The sequence below is a fragment of the Temnothorax nylanderi genome, unplaced genomic scaffold (assembly GCF_030848795.1).
Source record: "Temnothorax nylanderi isolate EJ_2023f unplaced genomic scaffold, tnyl_v1.0 TNYL_tig0533_pilon, whole genome shotgun sequence".
In the NCBI taxonomy this organism is placed as follows: Eukaryota; Metazoa; Arthropoda; class Insecta; order Hymenoptera; family Formicidae; genus Temnothorax; species Temnothorax nylanderi.
The window spans coordinates 40,027-57,159 of NW_027249595.1; positions in this window are offsets into that span (position 1 = coordinate 40,027).

Sequence of the window (17,133 nt, forward strand, 5' to 3'; positions counted from 1 at the left end):
ACTCGCAGATCAGTTAGTGGAATCCTCTTCAAGTACAACGGCGAAGTGATCACATGGGCAAGCAGGCGACAGCAAAGTGTAGCGCTCTCTACAATAGAGGCAAAGTATGTGGCCGCGAGTGAGGGTGCAAAAGAGGCTGTATGGCTAGGCAGATTGTTCAGTGAGATCGCGCCGCTGCATAAAGAGCCTGTGATATTCATAGACAATGCCAGTGCAATAAAGCTTGCCAAAAACCCTAGTTTTCATAAGCGTTCTAAGCACATAGCGGTGCGTTATCATTTCGTGCGCGAGTGTGTCGAAACGGGTCAATTAATAGTAGAGTATATTCCAAGTGAAAAACAAGTAGCTGATATCCTAACGAAACCGATTCCGCGTGTTCAGTATGAGAGACTGCGTGGTCAATTGGGATTAACTGAATAATTGACTTATAAAGTTATAAATTTGCGTTATGGTATACAACAGAGCATATTTTTGTTACATTGCAACGGAGTATATTAGCTTTGCATTATGTAAAAGTTGTGTACCATTATTTTCTTAAAAACGTTATGTAATTGAAAGTTGAGTATTAAGCCATTTGTGTTCTGTAGAGAAGAATGCAAAGTTTAAGGGGGAGTGTTAGAAACGATAAAGCTTTCCATTGGTTCTATCATAATAGGTTGGCAATACTGTAACACTAATACATGTAGGTCGCGCTCGTGCAGGTTAACTGCTTCCGGTTGAGAATCGTGATGAGTCGTCAGAATCGTTCTGTCTGTCCGAGCGTACGACACGTGCAACTGGCTTCTGTAGTATTATTTCAATAAACGGTTCATTGTGTAATCATATTAATGTTTACTTCGCCTTACGGCTCCCACGAAACATTAACAGTTTCTAATTGTAACGCTCGCACGTCCTTCTCGAACGCGGTAAGCTTCTCGTCTGACTCTTTCCGTTGATCTCGCAAACTTTTAACGCACTGATCCACGTATAGTTTGTTAACCGCGTCACCGTCAGTCTCAGGTTGCTCTACGCGACGAATCTTGCGCGACCTTGCGTCAAAGTCCGTGGCGGTGCGACACAGAGCGTTGTCGCGCACGAAATTTCTCACTAATCCGCTCCACCGATGGTACGAAATGGCATTCGTCGCGTCTTCGGTCTGCTCGAACAATCCAAATTTGTTGATCGGCATTTCAACACCGATTGAACGGATCGCTGTCGCGCCGTTTAATTTATAATAAGCCCAACCTCGCGAAGTTCCTCGATGATCGACATGATCTCGTTGTCGTGGGCATTGTTGCCAGCTTGACGCGAAGCGTCGAGCAATCGCAGACGATCCACCAGCTCGTTGGGGTCGTCCCAGTGCACGTAGTCGATCTTATTGTCGGTTAGCGTCATCGCGCGAGGCGCGAATAATCCCTTTCCGGATTTTTTCTTCTTGGATTCGGTCGATATCAACGGTGAGATTACACATAGATACTTGTATCCCCTGTTGCCCATTACTCGCTTGCGAGGATCGTGCTTGTATTTATGAGCTTTCTCGTCGCCAACAGCATGTCCTTGTACTTTTGCCTATCGGCCTCCGTGTAGATCTTGTCATCGGGTATTTTTTTGAAGATTAACTCGTAAATACCGGGTGTGCCGGCGTATCGTATGCCACCGATAATTATGTTATCCGCGGTGTCCACGTCAAAATGTTTATTACCGACCATCAATTCATTCTTGCCGAGATGAACGCCGTACACGGTGTCTATCGTTGCATCGGCGCCCAAAACCTCTGCGATGTACAATCGGCTCAGTGGACCCAAGTGACTTTCCAACGTTTCTACAAACAATTCTCGACCTTCCGACGTTTGCAACTGCTTTTGAACGGTCGTCTCGATCGAGTCATCCGTGGTTTCGAAAACATCCTTGTTTTCGAGAAATTCGGGACTTGTACGTTGCACGGTTCGCGTCGGTGTAGAGGTTATCGGTGTCGAAGTTATCGGTAGTACTTTCGATCGTTTCGATTGATTAGATTTACGCGGTGTCGACGATGAGAGATCCGACCAAGAGTCTAATCGTTCCCTCTTTATCTTCGGTGTAGCATTCTCCTCCTCCTCCCCGCCAGCGACGCTTTCCGGCTTCTCCTTCTTCACCGCGATCAAGCTCGAGTTGTCGACGATCTTTTGCAATGGCCCGATGAGAGGTTTAAAGTGCGTGTCCAACTCAATGTCCTTCTTGATCTTACCGGTCTTCAAAGCGCGAAGTTTCTTGCGAATCGAATCACTCGTTTTCGCAATCTCTTTCACGATCTTCTCGCGTTTGCGAATCGTCTCGCTCCCGTCGATCGCAGCCATCGCGGGGGAAAAAAACAAAGCAGAGTGTCGATCTCTCTCTCTGTAACGCTAACGTTTCACCTTCGACGACGTATCGGCGACGACTGACCGCTTTTGCGGTATCGCGAACACGTTAAATCCTTTTCTGTATCGGCCGTTCGAAAGCGCGCTGTCCTTGTCTATCACTACGAATCCGTACTTGCATTGCCAACAATCGTGGCACAACGAGCAAAATTCATCGTACGCCATGTCGGTATTTACGCGATCGTTGTACACGTGTTTCAAATTAGTGCCATCCTGTTTGAACAGGATCAGCAGATTCGCGTTGTCGCGTATCAGATGTTTAGGTATTCTCGCGTACGTCTGACAGAGATAAAAGCACTCGACGCTCGAGTGCCTGCCCATCGAGAAATACTCTCTCACCGCGTCTTGCTTATCGCACGCCACGTCGTCGAAGACGAAGATCGAGTTTGGACACGCGTCGCTCGGTGGAATGACGTCACTGTTATTGGAGAAGGTGTAGTAGCCGATTTCGTCGATCGATGTCAATAAATTCTCCAGATATCGGTATTTTGGTTGTTGCAGCGATTTCGAGTACACGTACACGTTCTCGAAACGTACACCGTGCGGACTTTCCAGCAAACTTATCAGAACGTTGGTTTTACCGCAATTCGAGGGACCGCAATAATAGCGGGCAGGATGTCCATTTCAAAATAGGTCACTTTTCAAAAATCCTGCCCGATCACCCCCGCACCTATGTAACACCCGCGAGAAGCACACACACACACACACACACACACACACATACACTCTACACCTAAATCTATCTTAAATGTTTTTAATCACCCGTTTAATTTGCCTAGTTCCTACTTATTGAAATATCGATAATTTACTTAACTCATATTTGTAATAAATGTTTTATTTATGTTAAATATAAACTTCCATCTCATTTATTTATAACTTAAGACCTCACCCACTACTCGTCCTTTTCTCGAAATCGCACGAGGTCCGATCCCGAGTTAAAGGGATTAAATTCTTTGACTCGAAAGAGGACCGACGCACAGTGGGGCAGAATCCCAAAAAGCTGGCCAAAACCCAAAATCTTTATAAATCGATCTGAAATTTGTTATTCGGGGGTTTTTGGGGTCGCTGATTACGAATCCGGGGTCAAAATTACAAAATTCAAAATGGCGGCTGCAATATGGCCATATTAGAAGTAAAAAAGCTTTCAATGTGAAGAATAATTATTAGTTTTTGATAAAATTTGTTATACTAATATCCCTGCCTATATTTATTTTAAAGAAACTCCCATTGAAAGAAAGAAAAAGACAGTAGACAAGTTAAGCTATTGAAAAAGATTAAAAAAATTAAATTTATTAATAGCGCGCGCGAAGCGAGCGTACAATACCACTAAATATATAAAATAGTAAATATATAAAAATAACAGATAAATTAAAATAAAAAATTATCATCATCAGATGAAAAATCTTCATTTGTAGCATCCGTCGAATCTTCTGAAGTTGAAACAATTTCTTCTTTATCCGCAATTTTTCCATGTCTTACAGTTGGAGGTAATAATAATGTTATTGCATCTGACGACAGTGATCTAAGCTGTTTCAAAGGTAGTTGCCGACAACTCGATAGATATGGATCTGATGATACTAGAAATCTTGAAAAAATATCGTCCATAGTCTTTGTCCTTGAGTATTTGCGCGAAAAATCTTCACGAAATATTTTGAAGTATTTGTAACAAGACTCTTGGGCATCTTCCGACATTTGACCAATAGGTAACAATGAAGAAGCTATTATTTCAGTACCATGAATAAGAAGTTTGTGTACTGAGGTAGCTTCTAAATCACCTTACATATACATCATATACGTTCAAAAAAAGTTGAAACAATTATCCAAGTGGACGAAAAAATCATTTATACCTCTTTTAGTTACGCCAAAATAACATTTTCTGTTTTCTTTTTTACAAAAACCTGCATAAAAACTCGTTAGGCACTTAAAGGCAGCTGAATTTTGTTTTATTTTATAGATAATAGTTTCACCTTCCATGTCCAATATGTTAGATGACAGAATTCTGCAGAATTATTAAACTTTTTTCTTCAAAACTAAATTTCTTTTCAGTTTTATAACGTAAAATTAACGTAAGTTTATTACCTTATTACTATTTTCTATAAAAATATTGAGTATTCTAATAAACACAATTATATTCTACTTACTTTCACGAGTTGATTCCATTTTTTTAAAGTTAAATCGGTAAACTCTACGAAATTTTATCACTCTTCAAACACGAGCTTGCTTTTTCTTCTGCGTGCGCGCCAGATGTTGCTCGAGCGAAGGTCGCCTTTGTATTTATTTTTTAAAGCAGATATAAGGGATCTGACTCTAATACTATCGGATTTTGACTCTTGGGATATTTCTCTAGCCAACCCAACAGTTCAAATTCCCCAACTAGAAACTTTATTTTTGGGGTTTTGGCCAGCTTTTTGGGATTCTGCCCCACTGTGCGACGATCGCACCGCTCACGGAAGGCGTCTTAGCGTCCCTGCGGACGTTGACACTTCCTGAGCCATTGAAAGTGCGTTCGGCTCGCGCCACGCGCCTCAGAGCGTGTACCTGTGAGCAATATTTGTAAGCGTCTGGTTGCGTCCTTCCTTACCCCTACCCCTCTGGTTAGCCTTTCCTCCGCTTCCCAGTTTTTCATCTCCTAATCCTGAGGTTGGACGTAACAAAGTATAAAATACATAATTGATGATTTAGTAATGTTTGGCGCTCGCCTTTGTAAGTAGTTTCCACAGTATTAGTAGTAGTATTAGATAGTCGGTACATTACCAGATTTTCGGTGACTCGCGCGAAACGTCGGCAGATCGCTCGGATCTCGGATCGTTATCGATATTTCCGCGACTCACCAATCGGTGCTGCCACCGTACACCCTACGAGGGCACCCGTCATAAAAGAAAGAACAAATTGCTCGCTCGCGGCACGTTGTAGGACCGCGAGCTCACTCATCGTCCAGAAGTCTCGAGGTGCACATCGGTTACACACTCGTACCTACGGAAGGCCTTATCGTGCTCGCTCGTCCAGGAGTGCGAACTTCTCCTGCTTTGCCTGCCTTGCCTGCACTGCTTTTGCTTGCCTGCCTGCTGTCTTTGCTTGCCTGCTGTCTTGCTTGCTCTCCGCACGTGCCTACTTGCGCCCTGGAGGAAGGACGAAATCCCTCCAGAAGACGACGGCCGACCGAAAGGTGAGTCACTTGCTTTCGCTATATTTTTTCGCTTAAATTTCGCGTTGAGGAGACGCAACACACCTCCTCTGGTCCTTCGAGCAATATATAGACCAACTCGCAACCGGGGCCTAACACCCCCCCGAGACATTGGTCCTTCGAGCCGGATCATCGCGTTAGTGAATACTGCCGACCTTTCGCTCGTTTCCTGATGTTTGCTTAGTAGCTTCATTTGCGCAATTGCATTAGCGATTAATCGGTGCTGCTGATCATTCGTACGCCGCGATATCTCTCGATCGCAATCTTCACGTAGTTTCGCTTCGCGACGAGAATACGCGCGCGGAATCCTTGTTGTTGCACGCCATTGTCGTTAATCGCTCTTGTCGTTAACTGCTTGCTAATAGTTTTGTTCGCGAGATTGCATTAACGATTAACCGGTATTGCTCATTCGTCCGCTGCGATATCTCTCGATCGCAATCTCGCTTCGTGACGAGAATACACGCGCGGAATCTTGTCGTTGCACGCCATTGTCGTTAATCGCTCTTGTCGTTAATTACTTTGTGTTAATCAAATCGTCATTTTCGCTATCGTGCGAACAATACGAATTATATAGATTATAGTTGAGGAATATTCTCTCGCGAATATTCCATCGTGCTTTCGCATAAAAATTAGAACAGAGCCATCCGTTGCTCGTCACCTTGGCGGACGGCACGGTGTTGTTTTGCCCTTTTTTCTAGCTTCCGAACTCGAAGCCTATTGTTTTTCGGTATTTTCACGTGACGAAGATATTTTTGTGCTGAACCATTTGTCATTGCCTCACGTTAAACTTTCGCCGTCCTTCAACCGTTCCTGCTTCGTATATCCTAAGTCGGCTCTACGATCATAATTGTTTTGCTGACGTACTGGTTCCACATCGCCTGCTCGCGGTAAAAATATTCGCGGTCACGCTCTGGTCGTACTGCGTGCTCTTGTTTATTGATCTAGTAGTTGTTACGATCATCATGAGCAGGGCCCACGTAACTAAACGCGAGTTATATATACAGCGGATGCGGGAGATTCACGAGCTGTCGATGCTCGCCGCGGACAATGTCACTCAAAGACCGAATTTTCTCGTTAGATATCCCACCGTAGCTAAGTTGATCGAAAATTTTGAGGCAGCTCACCTCAAAGTAATCCAAAACGCCTCGGACGAGGAGTTTACCGCGGAGGACGCGATTCGCAAGGACTTCGACCAGATGCGCTTCGCGATAGTCGGGCGCTATGAAACGTTTGTGGGCGCCGATCGAGCGACTACCTCATCCTCTCAGGCCCCGGCCCAAACGTCGTCTATCCGACTGCCCAAAATCTCACTTTCGCAATTCTCGGGAGATCTCGCGCTTTTGCCATCGTTCATCGCGTTATTCAACGTTTCCATTCACGAAAACCGGAGTATCTCCTCCATGGAGAAATACCAATATCTGATGGCCTCATTGATAGGAGAAGCGCTCAATGTCGTTAAGAACCTTCCCCTTTCCGCCGATAACTACGCGATAGCTTACGACTCCTTGGTTTCGCGATATCAAAACAAACGAGATTTGACGGATTACCATGTGGATTTAATGCTGAACGCCAAGCCGTTGAAATCGGAGTCAGCCGCCTCCCTGGGCACACTGTTAGACACATTTACCGAAAATACGCGGGCATTGAACCTGTTGGGGTTTCCTACGGACTCTTGGGACTACCTACTTCTCAAATTCTTGCTAAGAAAACTCCCTCGTTCGCTTCGCGAGAAGTTCGAATCCGAACGGAGGAGATACCTAAGTACACGCAGCTTACTAAATTCCTCTCAGATCACTGCCGGGTCCTCACGTCCGTATCGGGCCCCTCAAGCATTTCGCAACCGCATTCATCTTCGCCGAAAAATTCTGCGTCGGTCTCGTCGTTCGTGACTCATACAGCAGACTGTCCTGTTTGTAAAGAGCAACATTACATATCAAAATGTTCTCGGTTTCTCAAACTTTCGTCGAAGGAGAGACTTTCTACTGCTCGCGATTTGAAATTATGTCTCAACTGCCTTCGCTCGTGACATGGCATGAAGAATTGTTTTTCCGCGTGGACATGTCGATCCTGCGGAATAAAGCACCATACGCTCTTGCATTTCGAGCAGAGCTCTAGTTCCACTCCCACGGCCGGACCGGTAACCGCGACTCTTGCCGCCCAGAACACCGCGACTGTTCTTAAACCGGAAGATAAACCGTTCGTGACGATGACTAGTTTCGCCAATAGCGTCGTACTGTCGTCGACCGTCCGAGCAGAGGTGATAGATTCACACGGCAACGCGTTCCCTGTTCGTGTGTTGTTAGATAGCGCGAGCCAGGTCAATTTTGTTCCTGAAGGCTGCCTTCGGAAAGGCGGGTTTCGTCGGACCAAGCACTGTGCAACGGTATTCGCGTTGAACGAAACTAAGGCAGCCATCACGAAGGGCCTTACGTCTTTCGTAATCCGTGCACGCGGTCGCGACGATATTCGTTTTCCAATCGAGGCCACGGTTCTTCCGCGCATTACATCGCCGTTACCTAATAGTAAGGTCGCAGTCCAATCGTGGAATCACTTAAAGGGATTGTCGCTCGCGGATCCCGAGTATTATTTGCCCGGTAATATTGACATTTTACTGGGGGCAGAATCGTTTGTCTCAGTCTTACGTGATGTTCGTCGTAAAGGAGGGAATGGAGAACCGGACGCTTTCAACACAGTATTCGGCTGGATCTTGACGGGCGCGGTATCTCCGTCGTTACAAGTAGCACCCCTGCACTCGTTCGCTACCACTCTCGAGTCGATCGAGACCGCAGTGGGTCAATTTTGGCAATTAGAAGAAGTAAGTATTGCTTGCTCCAGCTAGCTCTCGAATGTCGTGAAAAATATCCGTTAGCCTTCGCTGCATTATTCGAGGCGCTTTATGTGGACGACGTCGTGGCTAGCGTTCGCACGGTGGAGCAGGCTCGCGCGCTTCGAGATCAATTGTTATCGCTATTCCGGAGAGCCGACTTTGAACTTAGGAAATGGGCGAGTAGCCATCCTGCCGCGTTGGATGGGCTCGACCCACAGTTATGTAGCCAATCCATGCTATCGTTTGAGTCGAGCGAGGATCAATCACTTAAAGTCTTAGGCTTTCGTTGGCATTCGCAATCCGATAGTTTCGGATTTCAAGTCAATCCTTCGGATCGCAAATGTACTAAACGCACCATATTGTCGGAGGTAGCGCGTATTTTCGACCCCTTGGGATTCCTGGCTCCACTCACGTTTACTGCGAAATGTCTAATACAACGTTTGTGGACGCTGAAGTTGGAATGGGATGACGAGTCTCCGACAGATATCTATCGCAGTTGAGAACGCTATCGAGCGGAGTTCGACGCGTTGGCTTCCCTTCGCGTTCCTCCCACGTTTGATACGTCCAAAGTAGTTTGTTGCGAGCTTCATGGCTTTTGCGACGCCAGTGAGCTGGGTTACGGAGCCGTGATTTACTTACGCTTTGTTACGCGAGATGGTGTAGTAATTCGCTTACTCTGCGCTAAATCTAAGGTAGCATCGCTTCGGTCTATTACGATACCTCGTTTGGAACTCTGTGCAGCTTTACTTCTTTCAAAGTTGATCGCTTACGTTCGTCAAGTCCTTCAGGGACATCTTAGCATTGATGCCGAATATGCCTGGTCAGATTCCGAGGTTGCCCTCGCCTGGATTTGCTCGTCTCCACATCGATGGAAGACGTTTGTTCGCAACCGCGTTGCCCGCATTCAGGACAACGTACGGGTTTCAGCTTGGGGCCACGTCAATACTGAGTCCAATCCGGCGGATCATTGCTCCCGTGGACTTTTTCCCCGCGATTTAGTGACTAATTCGATTTGGTGGACTGGCCCTGCGTGGCTCACTGACTTTGAACCCACTCAAACAACGACATCGGAAGTTGAGGATCTTCCTGAAGAGGAAGCAAAATCTCGCGCCTTTGTCACAATAAATCCTGCTGATGCCACTATTGTGGATTCGCTTCTCGATCGCTTTTCGTCGTTAGACAAACTCATCAGAGTATTCGCTTATTGTCTACGCTTCGTTAACCGACTCGAATCGAACTAGCGCTATAAAACTCTCGTTGTAGATCAAATCGAATCCCATTCGACCTTATTATTTCTCGTCAAATTCGTACAATCTTGTTTTGCAGAGGACATCAATAGATTAAAACGCAATCAGAATTGCTCCAAATCTCTGCGAAAACTCGCCCCCTTCTTGGATCCACGTGGAGTCCTCAGGGTGGGCGGTAGATTAATACATTCCGCAATATCGTGTGAAGCCAAGCACCCAGCATTGTTACTTGGTGAACATTGGCTCACGGAACTTATAATAGAGCGCACCCATCGTCTACACTTGCACCCGGGTCATGACAGTATCTCCCGGGTCGCCACGGTGGGGACGGCGGATGGCTTTCTCACTTGTCCTCTGGTGAAACTGTGTTCATTGCCAATGGACAATTCACCAGAGGAGTCTAGTCAAGCTTAGAATAAAAATACATTGTATTTTTAGGTGGGCGGTATGTTTGGCGCTCGCCTTTGTAAATAGTTTCGTCAGTATTAGTATTAGTATTAGTATTAGATAGTCGGTACATTACTGTAAGGAAAGCCCTTTCGGTGGGCTTGGTGTCAGGATTGAGGGCAGCCAGAAAGGATTTCCACAGGGACGAGTAATCATAGGAACACACAACTTGAGCACAGGACTTTATTCCGATATAATTAGAGTCGCGAGCGTTACGTGCGAACTGGTCGGCGGTCGTGAGCGATAGTCGGTACATTACCACATTTTCGGTGACTCGCACGAAACGTCGGCAGATCGCTCGGATCTCGGATCGTTATCGATATTTCCGCGACTCACCAATCGGTGCTGCCACCGTACACCCTACGAGGGCACCCGTCATAAAAGGAAAGGTAAGTCGCTTGCTTTCGCTATATTCTTTCGTTTAAATTTTGCGTTGAAAAGACGCAACACACCTCCTCTGCTCCTTCGAGCAATATATAGATCAACTCGCAACCGGGGCCTAACACCCCCCCCCCCCCAAGACAAGTAATTTTATGTAATTTTATGATTTAGTAATTGCATGTTTTTTTAGGCATTTATTCGTGTTATAAGTATTGTTCTTAATATCCATATATGTAATATCTGTACGAATTAAAAATGTTTTATGATTTTAAAGTCTTTAGTCCAATACGTCTAAAGGATGACTAGCACTTTAACACACAATATCCTTTATTCCTTTGTTAGTATACACAATTTAAAAAATTTATCTGTATGCAGATTTTAAAAAGAACATGTAACTTCTTTTCTTCGTTTAATGAATGATCTTCAGTGAAGAGACATTAAACAGCGAAAAAGAGAGAGAATATTATGTTTTTTTTTCTAAATCTGCGACAGATAAATCTTTCAAGATATTAACAAAGAAACAAAGAACATTGACTGTGAAATCGTTTAACAGCTGTTAGACATATTAAAATTAAAGACTTCATAGAAACATAAAAACATTTTGAATGCGAATAGCTTAGCACGTAAATATTTTTGCTTTGAAATGTTGCCCGTGTCGAACGTGTTTCCTGGTCGGCTCTTAGGGTCACATAGAAAAACTTAAGCAGTAAACAAATTGACTAATCACAGTCAAGAATTCGAAAACTTAAGATAGCTATTTATACATAGCGGCAATATTAAGCGCGTTTATTAAACAATTTTAGTACATATCTAAATTAGTACATATCTAAATTAAGCTTTTACATATTGTTATACACTATAAAAATTTTTGTAGGCAAATATTGCTATGAAGTAAAAAAGTGAATACGCATTATTGTGTCGTTAATACGCATTATCGTTTGTCTGATATACACACACATGTATGTATATATATATTTTTTAATATACAGGGTGTTTGAAAAAAGTGTCCCATATTTTGAGAGCAGGTAGTACTCATCAAAATAAGAAAAAAATGTCCGGTAAACATGGGTCCTAAATCGAATATCTGTTGAGATATGGGCCAATTTTTATTATACATTATAGAAGGTGTTCTATGTGATTCCCATTTATTTTCACACATTTTAAACAAAAAAATACAAATTTCTACAATGTTTGTACATTGTCGATACCTGATAATAACTAACGGTCAATTTTTACTGAATTGCAGAAATAACACAACTAATATAAGAACAGGGCATTATTTATCATTTAAAGATTTTGGTGTATTCAACACCCATCAGCAAATATTGTAGGAATGTGTATTTTTTTATTTAAAATGTATGACAATGAATGCAATGAAACCACATAGAACACCTTCTATAGCATACAATAAAAATTGGTCCATATCTCAATAAGTATTTGTTTTAAAAAATGTTTACTGGATATTTTCTTCTTATTTTGATGAGTACTACTTGCAGATAAAAAAGTCGAAATATTCAGAAGCAAATGTTACTTGTGACATTTTCTTCAATATTTTGTAAGGTATTGCTTAGGAGACTCGCGACCCGAACATTGACACGGTATAGAATGAGTCAAAAAAGAGTATTGGCAATTACCAGACCTCTCATATAATGTCAGGAATAATGTCAGGAATAATATCAGGAATAACGTCCGGAAAGTTAGGGGGCAGAAGAAAACGGGTACGTCTGTGCATAAAGCCAAGCTTCGTGTAAAAGGAGATAATTCACATGTATTTCGGTACCGCATACACAGCGTATGCTAGGCTACTGCCTGCGACCGACCACGTACAATAAAACGATAATTAAACAACGCGGAATAGACGGTACAATCGAGTTACCGATAATGACCGGGAACTTGTCTCGACTTGACGACGAAATCGCTACGACCACTTCTTACAACGACCGGACTCTCAGGACCGTGCAGGCAGCATATCCGAGAGCGCATAGCAATACATCACATAGACGCCGGCGCCAGCAACAGATCGGCGACCAATGATCGGAGAGTAAGGTAAACGCACCTATTTGTGACCCTGATCATATCTGTCACTCGGGGACTTTTATTAAACTAGTCAGAAGTTTCAAGTAATTCATCTTTGAAAAGCATGTTCATCATGTTTTGCGATTAATAAGCCACAATTTGATATACTAGGTGCGCAACTAAGTTTCCGGGTTTTTTTGATCAATAAAAAATGGAAAATTTCAAGAGAAATACAAAAAATGGTTTATTCAAAGTATCGTCCCTCGCTAGCTATACATTTTCGCCATCTCTCTGGCAATACATGAATACCGCGACAATAAAACGACGCGTCTTTGGACCGAAACCATTCATCCAACCAATTTTGCACTTCTTCGAAATTGGTCAAGTGTAGCCCAGCCAAGCCATGCGCCATCGACCGGAACAAGTGATAATCGGAAGGCGCCAGGTCTGGCGAATACGGCGGGTGCGGTAGCAGATCCCATTTCAGCGTTTTGATGGTGTCCTGGACGATGGAACTGCGATGGCACGGAGCGTTGTCGTGCTGCAATATCACTCGTTCGTGTCTCGTGTCCCATTCTGGCCGTTTTTCGAGCAATGTATGGTTTAAATTGATCAGTTGTTGTCGGTAGGGATGCCCATTGACAGTTTCGCCCGGTTTCAGCAGCTCATAGTACACGATTCCTTTCTGGTCCCACCAAAGCGCTCCTTGTCCTCAGTGTCGAAATCGCCACTTCTGAAGCGTTTAAACCAATCTTCACAGGTAGTTTTCGATGGTGCATGTTCGCCGTAGGCCTCCTCAAGCAAACGACGTGCTTCAGCTGCATTTTTTTTCAAGTTAAAGCAGAAAAGCAAAGCTTCCCGCAAATGCTGTTTATTTGGCACAAAACTCGACATCTCCGTTGTTAGAAAAAATATTTTTGCGTTGCGATATGTGTTTATATAACGACTGGTTATTGTTAACAGATATCCAAGCTATAACTTCAGACAACTTCAGACATGTAAGTCGAGTACATGTGTTATTGGTGCCATCTATGTGTGAAACCCGGAAACTTAGTTGCGCACCTAGTAAGGTTTTAGTGATATTTGACTAATAAATAGTCAAAACTCGTGAAAATGTGACATAAGGCGCTCGTGTCGATACCAGTGGCAGGTCGAGCGCATGTTTATCGACGGCGATAGTAGATCTGGCGTTTGTCACGACACAGTCACAGTTTCGTTACGTCGTCAAAAACAAGCGGTGGAGAACTATTAGTGCGCAAAACTATTAGTGTACAATTAATGAGTGTTGTGCTATTCGTGGATTCCAAAAAAGGTTGGTAATTTTGAGTATACTAGGTGCGCAACTAAGTTTCCGGGTTTCACACATAGATGGCACCAATAACACATGTATGTAGGAATTTGGTATCGCGGGAGGATTATGATACCTCCGCGTATCGGCCTACTACCGATGTAATGACGAGAGGAATCGAGGAATGATTACACACTCTAATTATTGAAGATAGAATAATACTTTATTGCGAGCCACGCAATAGCCACGAGTCTCGATACAAATCTAACGGTCTTCGTAACTCAGTTCTGCCAACCTCGTAACTCTCGACCCCTCTTGCTAGCGCTGGAGAGGGGGCTGACCAATCGGAAGAGAGGCAGATATGCTGCTCCCTACACACTCCCCCCCGAGTGTTAACGAAATAAATAATAAGTAATATTGCACTAAGCACCTTATGCGTTTGGCCAGGTGCTATTGTACGAGGTTAACAATACCTTAACTTAAAATATATTATACGCTTGAGCGTAATTTGAGCCGGCTTATATCTAATAATATCACTTTTTCGGTCTTACAATTAAATTACTTTGGTTTAGTTGACGGCGCAAACGTGACAGTCTTACGCGAGTAGGTCTTAAGCGCTGGGTTCGGATTTACATTCTGGTTGAGTATGTTCTCGGAGGTTGTTGGGGGGTCGGCGGGGTCGTCAGGAACAAAATATGCCGGTTTTAATAAATCGACGGACACGCTTTTTGTGTTTCCGTTGATATCAATATTGAATACACGCTCCGAGATGCGCTGCACTACTTTGTGCGGACCAGTATACGGGCGCTCTAACGCCCTTTTAGCCATATTGCGTAAAAATACATGAGTACAATTATATAAATCTTTAAAGTAAAAGGCGCGTTTTTTATGTTTGTGCGCGACGGGAACCGGTCGGACCTGGCGCATATATTCGCGGAATTCTTCGAGAAAATAATTAGGGTTTGGCGTATAATCGTCAGAGAGAAAGAATTCCCCGGGAAGTCGCAAAGTTGTCCCAAACATGAATTCGGCGGGTGACGCATTAGTGTCGGCACGGACGTGTGACCGAAGTCCTAATAGAACGGTGGACAAGGTGCGCGTCCAGCACGCATCGGCATGACACATAATTGCGGCTTTAAGCACCCGGTGCCAACGTTCAATCATGCCGTTTGACGCCGGGTGGTAGGCGATTGTGCGAATTCGTTCGCAACCGATTAATGAGAGTAACGCCTCGAATAGGCGGGATTCGAATTGGGCTCCCTGATCCGTAGTTAGTAATCGGGGGGTTCCGTAACGGGAAATCCACGTGTCATAAAATGCTCTAGCAACGGTTTGCGCGGAGATATCTTTAAGGGGAATTGCCTCGGCCCAACGCGAAAATCTGTCGATCATAGTGAGACAATAAGAGTAACCCTCAGAAGGAGGCAATGGGCCGATGATGTCAATGTGCACCTGATCAAATCGCCCGTCGGGAGCAGTAAAGTGCTCAGGAATTAGTTTTACGTGACGAGAGATTTTCGCTTGTTGACATTCGATACAGTTTTTACACCATTTAGCGATATCGCGGTGCATATCAGGCCAGACATAACGCTGTCGGATAGTGCGATCCGTAATTTTGCCACTAGGATGGGCTGGGTTGTGAAACATTTGAAATACTTTAACGCGGAGACTATCGGGGACATATGGCCGAATAGCTTCGCCCGAGATTTCGCAATATACAGTTGTGTGATCTGGGCCCCACTGAATTTTCTTCAATTTCAACGGGTGATCGGGGGCGTTAGCGATCAACATAAGTTGCTCGTCGTTCTTTTGCAGTTCGGCAAGCTCGATAAGATTGAATTCTACCGGTAAACGTAAGGAATCGATCCGCGAAAGCGAATCCGCGACAACATTTTGTGAACCAGCGACATGTTCGATATGCGTTGTGAACTGCGCGATATATGACAATTGGCGTTGCTGTCGCGGAGATGCCTTGTCAGATCGTTGCATAAACACGTACATGAGTGGTTTATGATCGGTTATAATTTTGAACTCGCGTCCTTCTACGAAATAACGAAAGTATTTAACGGCTTCAAAGATTGCCGTGAGTTCGCGGTCATAAGCGCTATACCGAGTTTGCGCGGGGGAGAATTTATGCGAAAAAAATGCTAGGGGCTCCCAAGTATCCCGTTTTTTCTGTTCAAGAACTGCCCCCATGGCGAAATCAGAGGCATCCGTGACGATACGGAGTTCCGCGCCAATATGGGGGTGCACCAGCATTGTGGCGTTAGCAAGGCCATTTTTGGTCTTTTCAAACGCTTCGCTTAATTCGTCGGACCATACGATTACGCGCTTATCATTTTTACGCGAGTCGACTAGTAATGAGTTTAGTGGTGCTTGTGCTTCTGCCGCGCGAGGGATGTTGCGACGGTAAAAATTTATCATGCCGAGAAAACGGCGTAGATCGGCGATGGTTTTGGGTTTCGGAAATTTGGTAATCGCCTCAACTTTTTCTGGAATGGGGCTGATTCCTTTACCATTTATTATATACCCGAGAAACTTTAGTTCTTGTACACCGAACACGCATTTTTCAACATTAAGGCGGAGGTGAAACTCTTTAAGCCTCTGGAATACAATGCGTAAATGTTCAGCGTGCTCCTCTGGAGAAGAGGAAGCGATTAGGATATCATCCATATAAATGAAAACAAAATCTAGATCGCCTAAGGCGCGATTTATATAACGTTGGAAGGATTGACCGGCATTACGAAGGCCGAAGGTCATAAATAAGTATTCGAATAACCCGAAAGGAGTTATGATAGCTGTTTTCTCAATGTCCTCGGGGGCCATTGGAATTTGATTATATGCTTTATGTAAGTCAAGGGATGAAAAAATCGTTTTACCGTGTAAATTGACGGAGCAGTCATGCAGGTGGGGGGTGGGGTATCTATCAGGTCGCGTGATTGCATTTACACCGCGATAATCGCCGCACACCCGCCAGGTGCCGTCTTTTTTACGGACTAAATGAATGGGACTGGCCCATGGACTGCTAGAGGGGCGGCAAATGCCCGCTTCGACTAGAGCTCTGATCTCGGCCTTTGCGGCCTTAAGTTTATCAGGAGGAAGGCGCCTGGCACGCTCGGCGACTGGAGGACCGGTGGTGATAATATGATGAAACACGTCACATTTGGACGGCGGGGCGAGGGGAAGGGCTCCTGTTATTTGTGGAAAATCCGCGAGTATTTTGGAAAATTCAGAGGAAGGATTTATCGTGTTAATCGAACGTACCGGAGCCGGTTTTTTAATCGCGAGGGTATATAATTTAGTAGTGGAATCTGTAAGACGTCGTCGCTTTAAATCCACTATTAACCCGTAGTGCGATAGTAGGT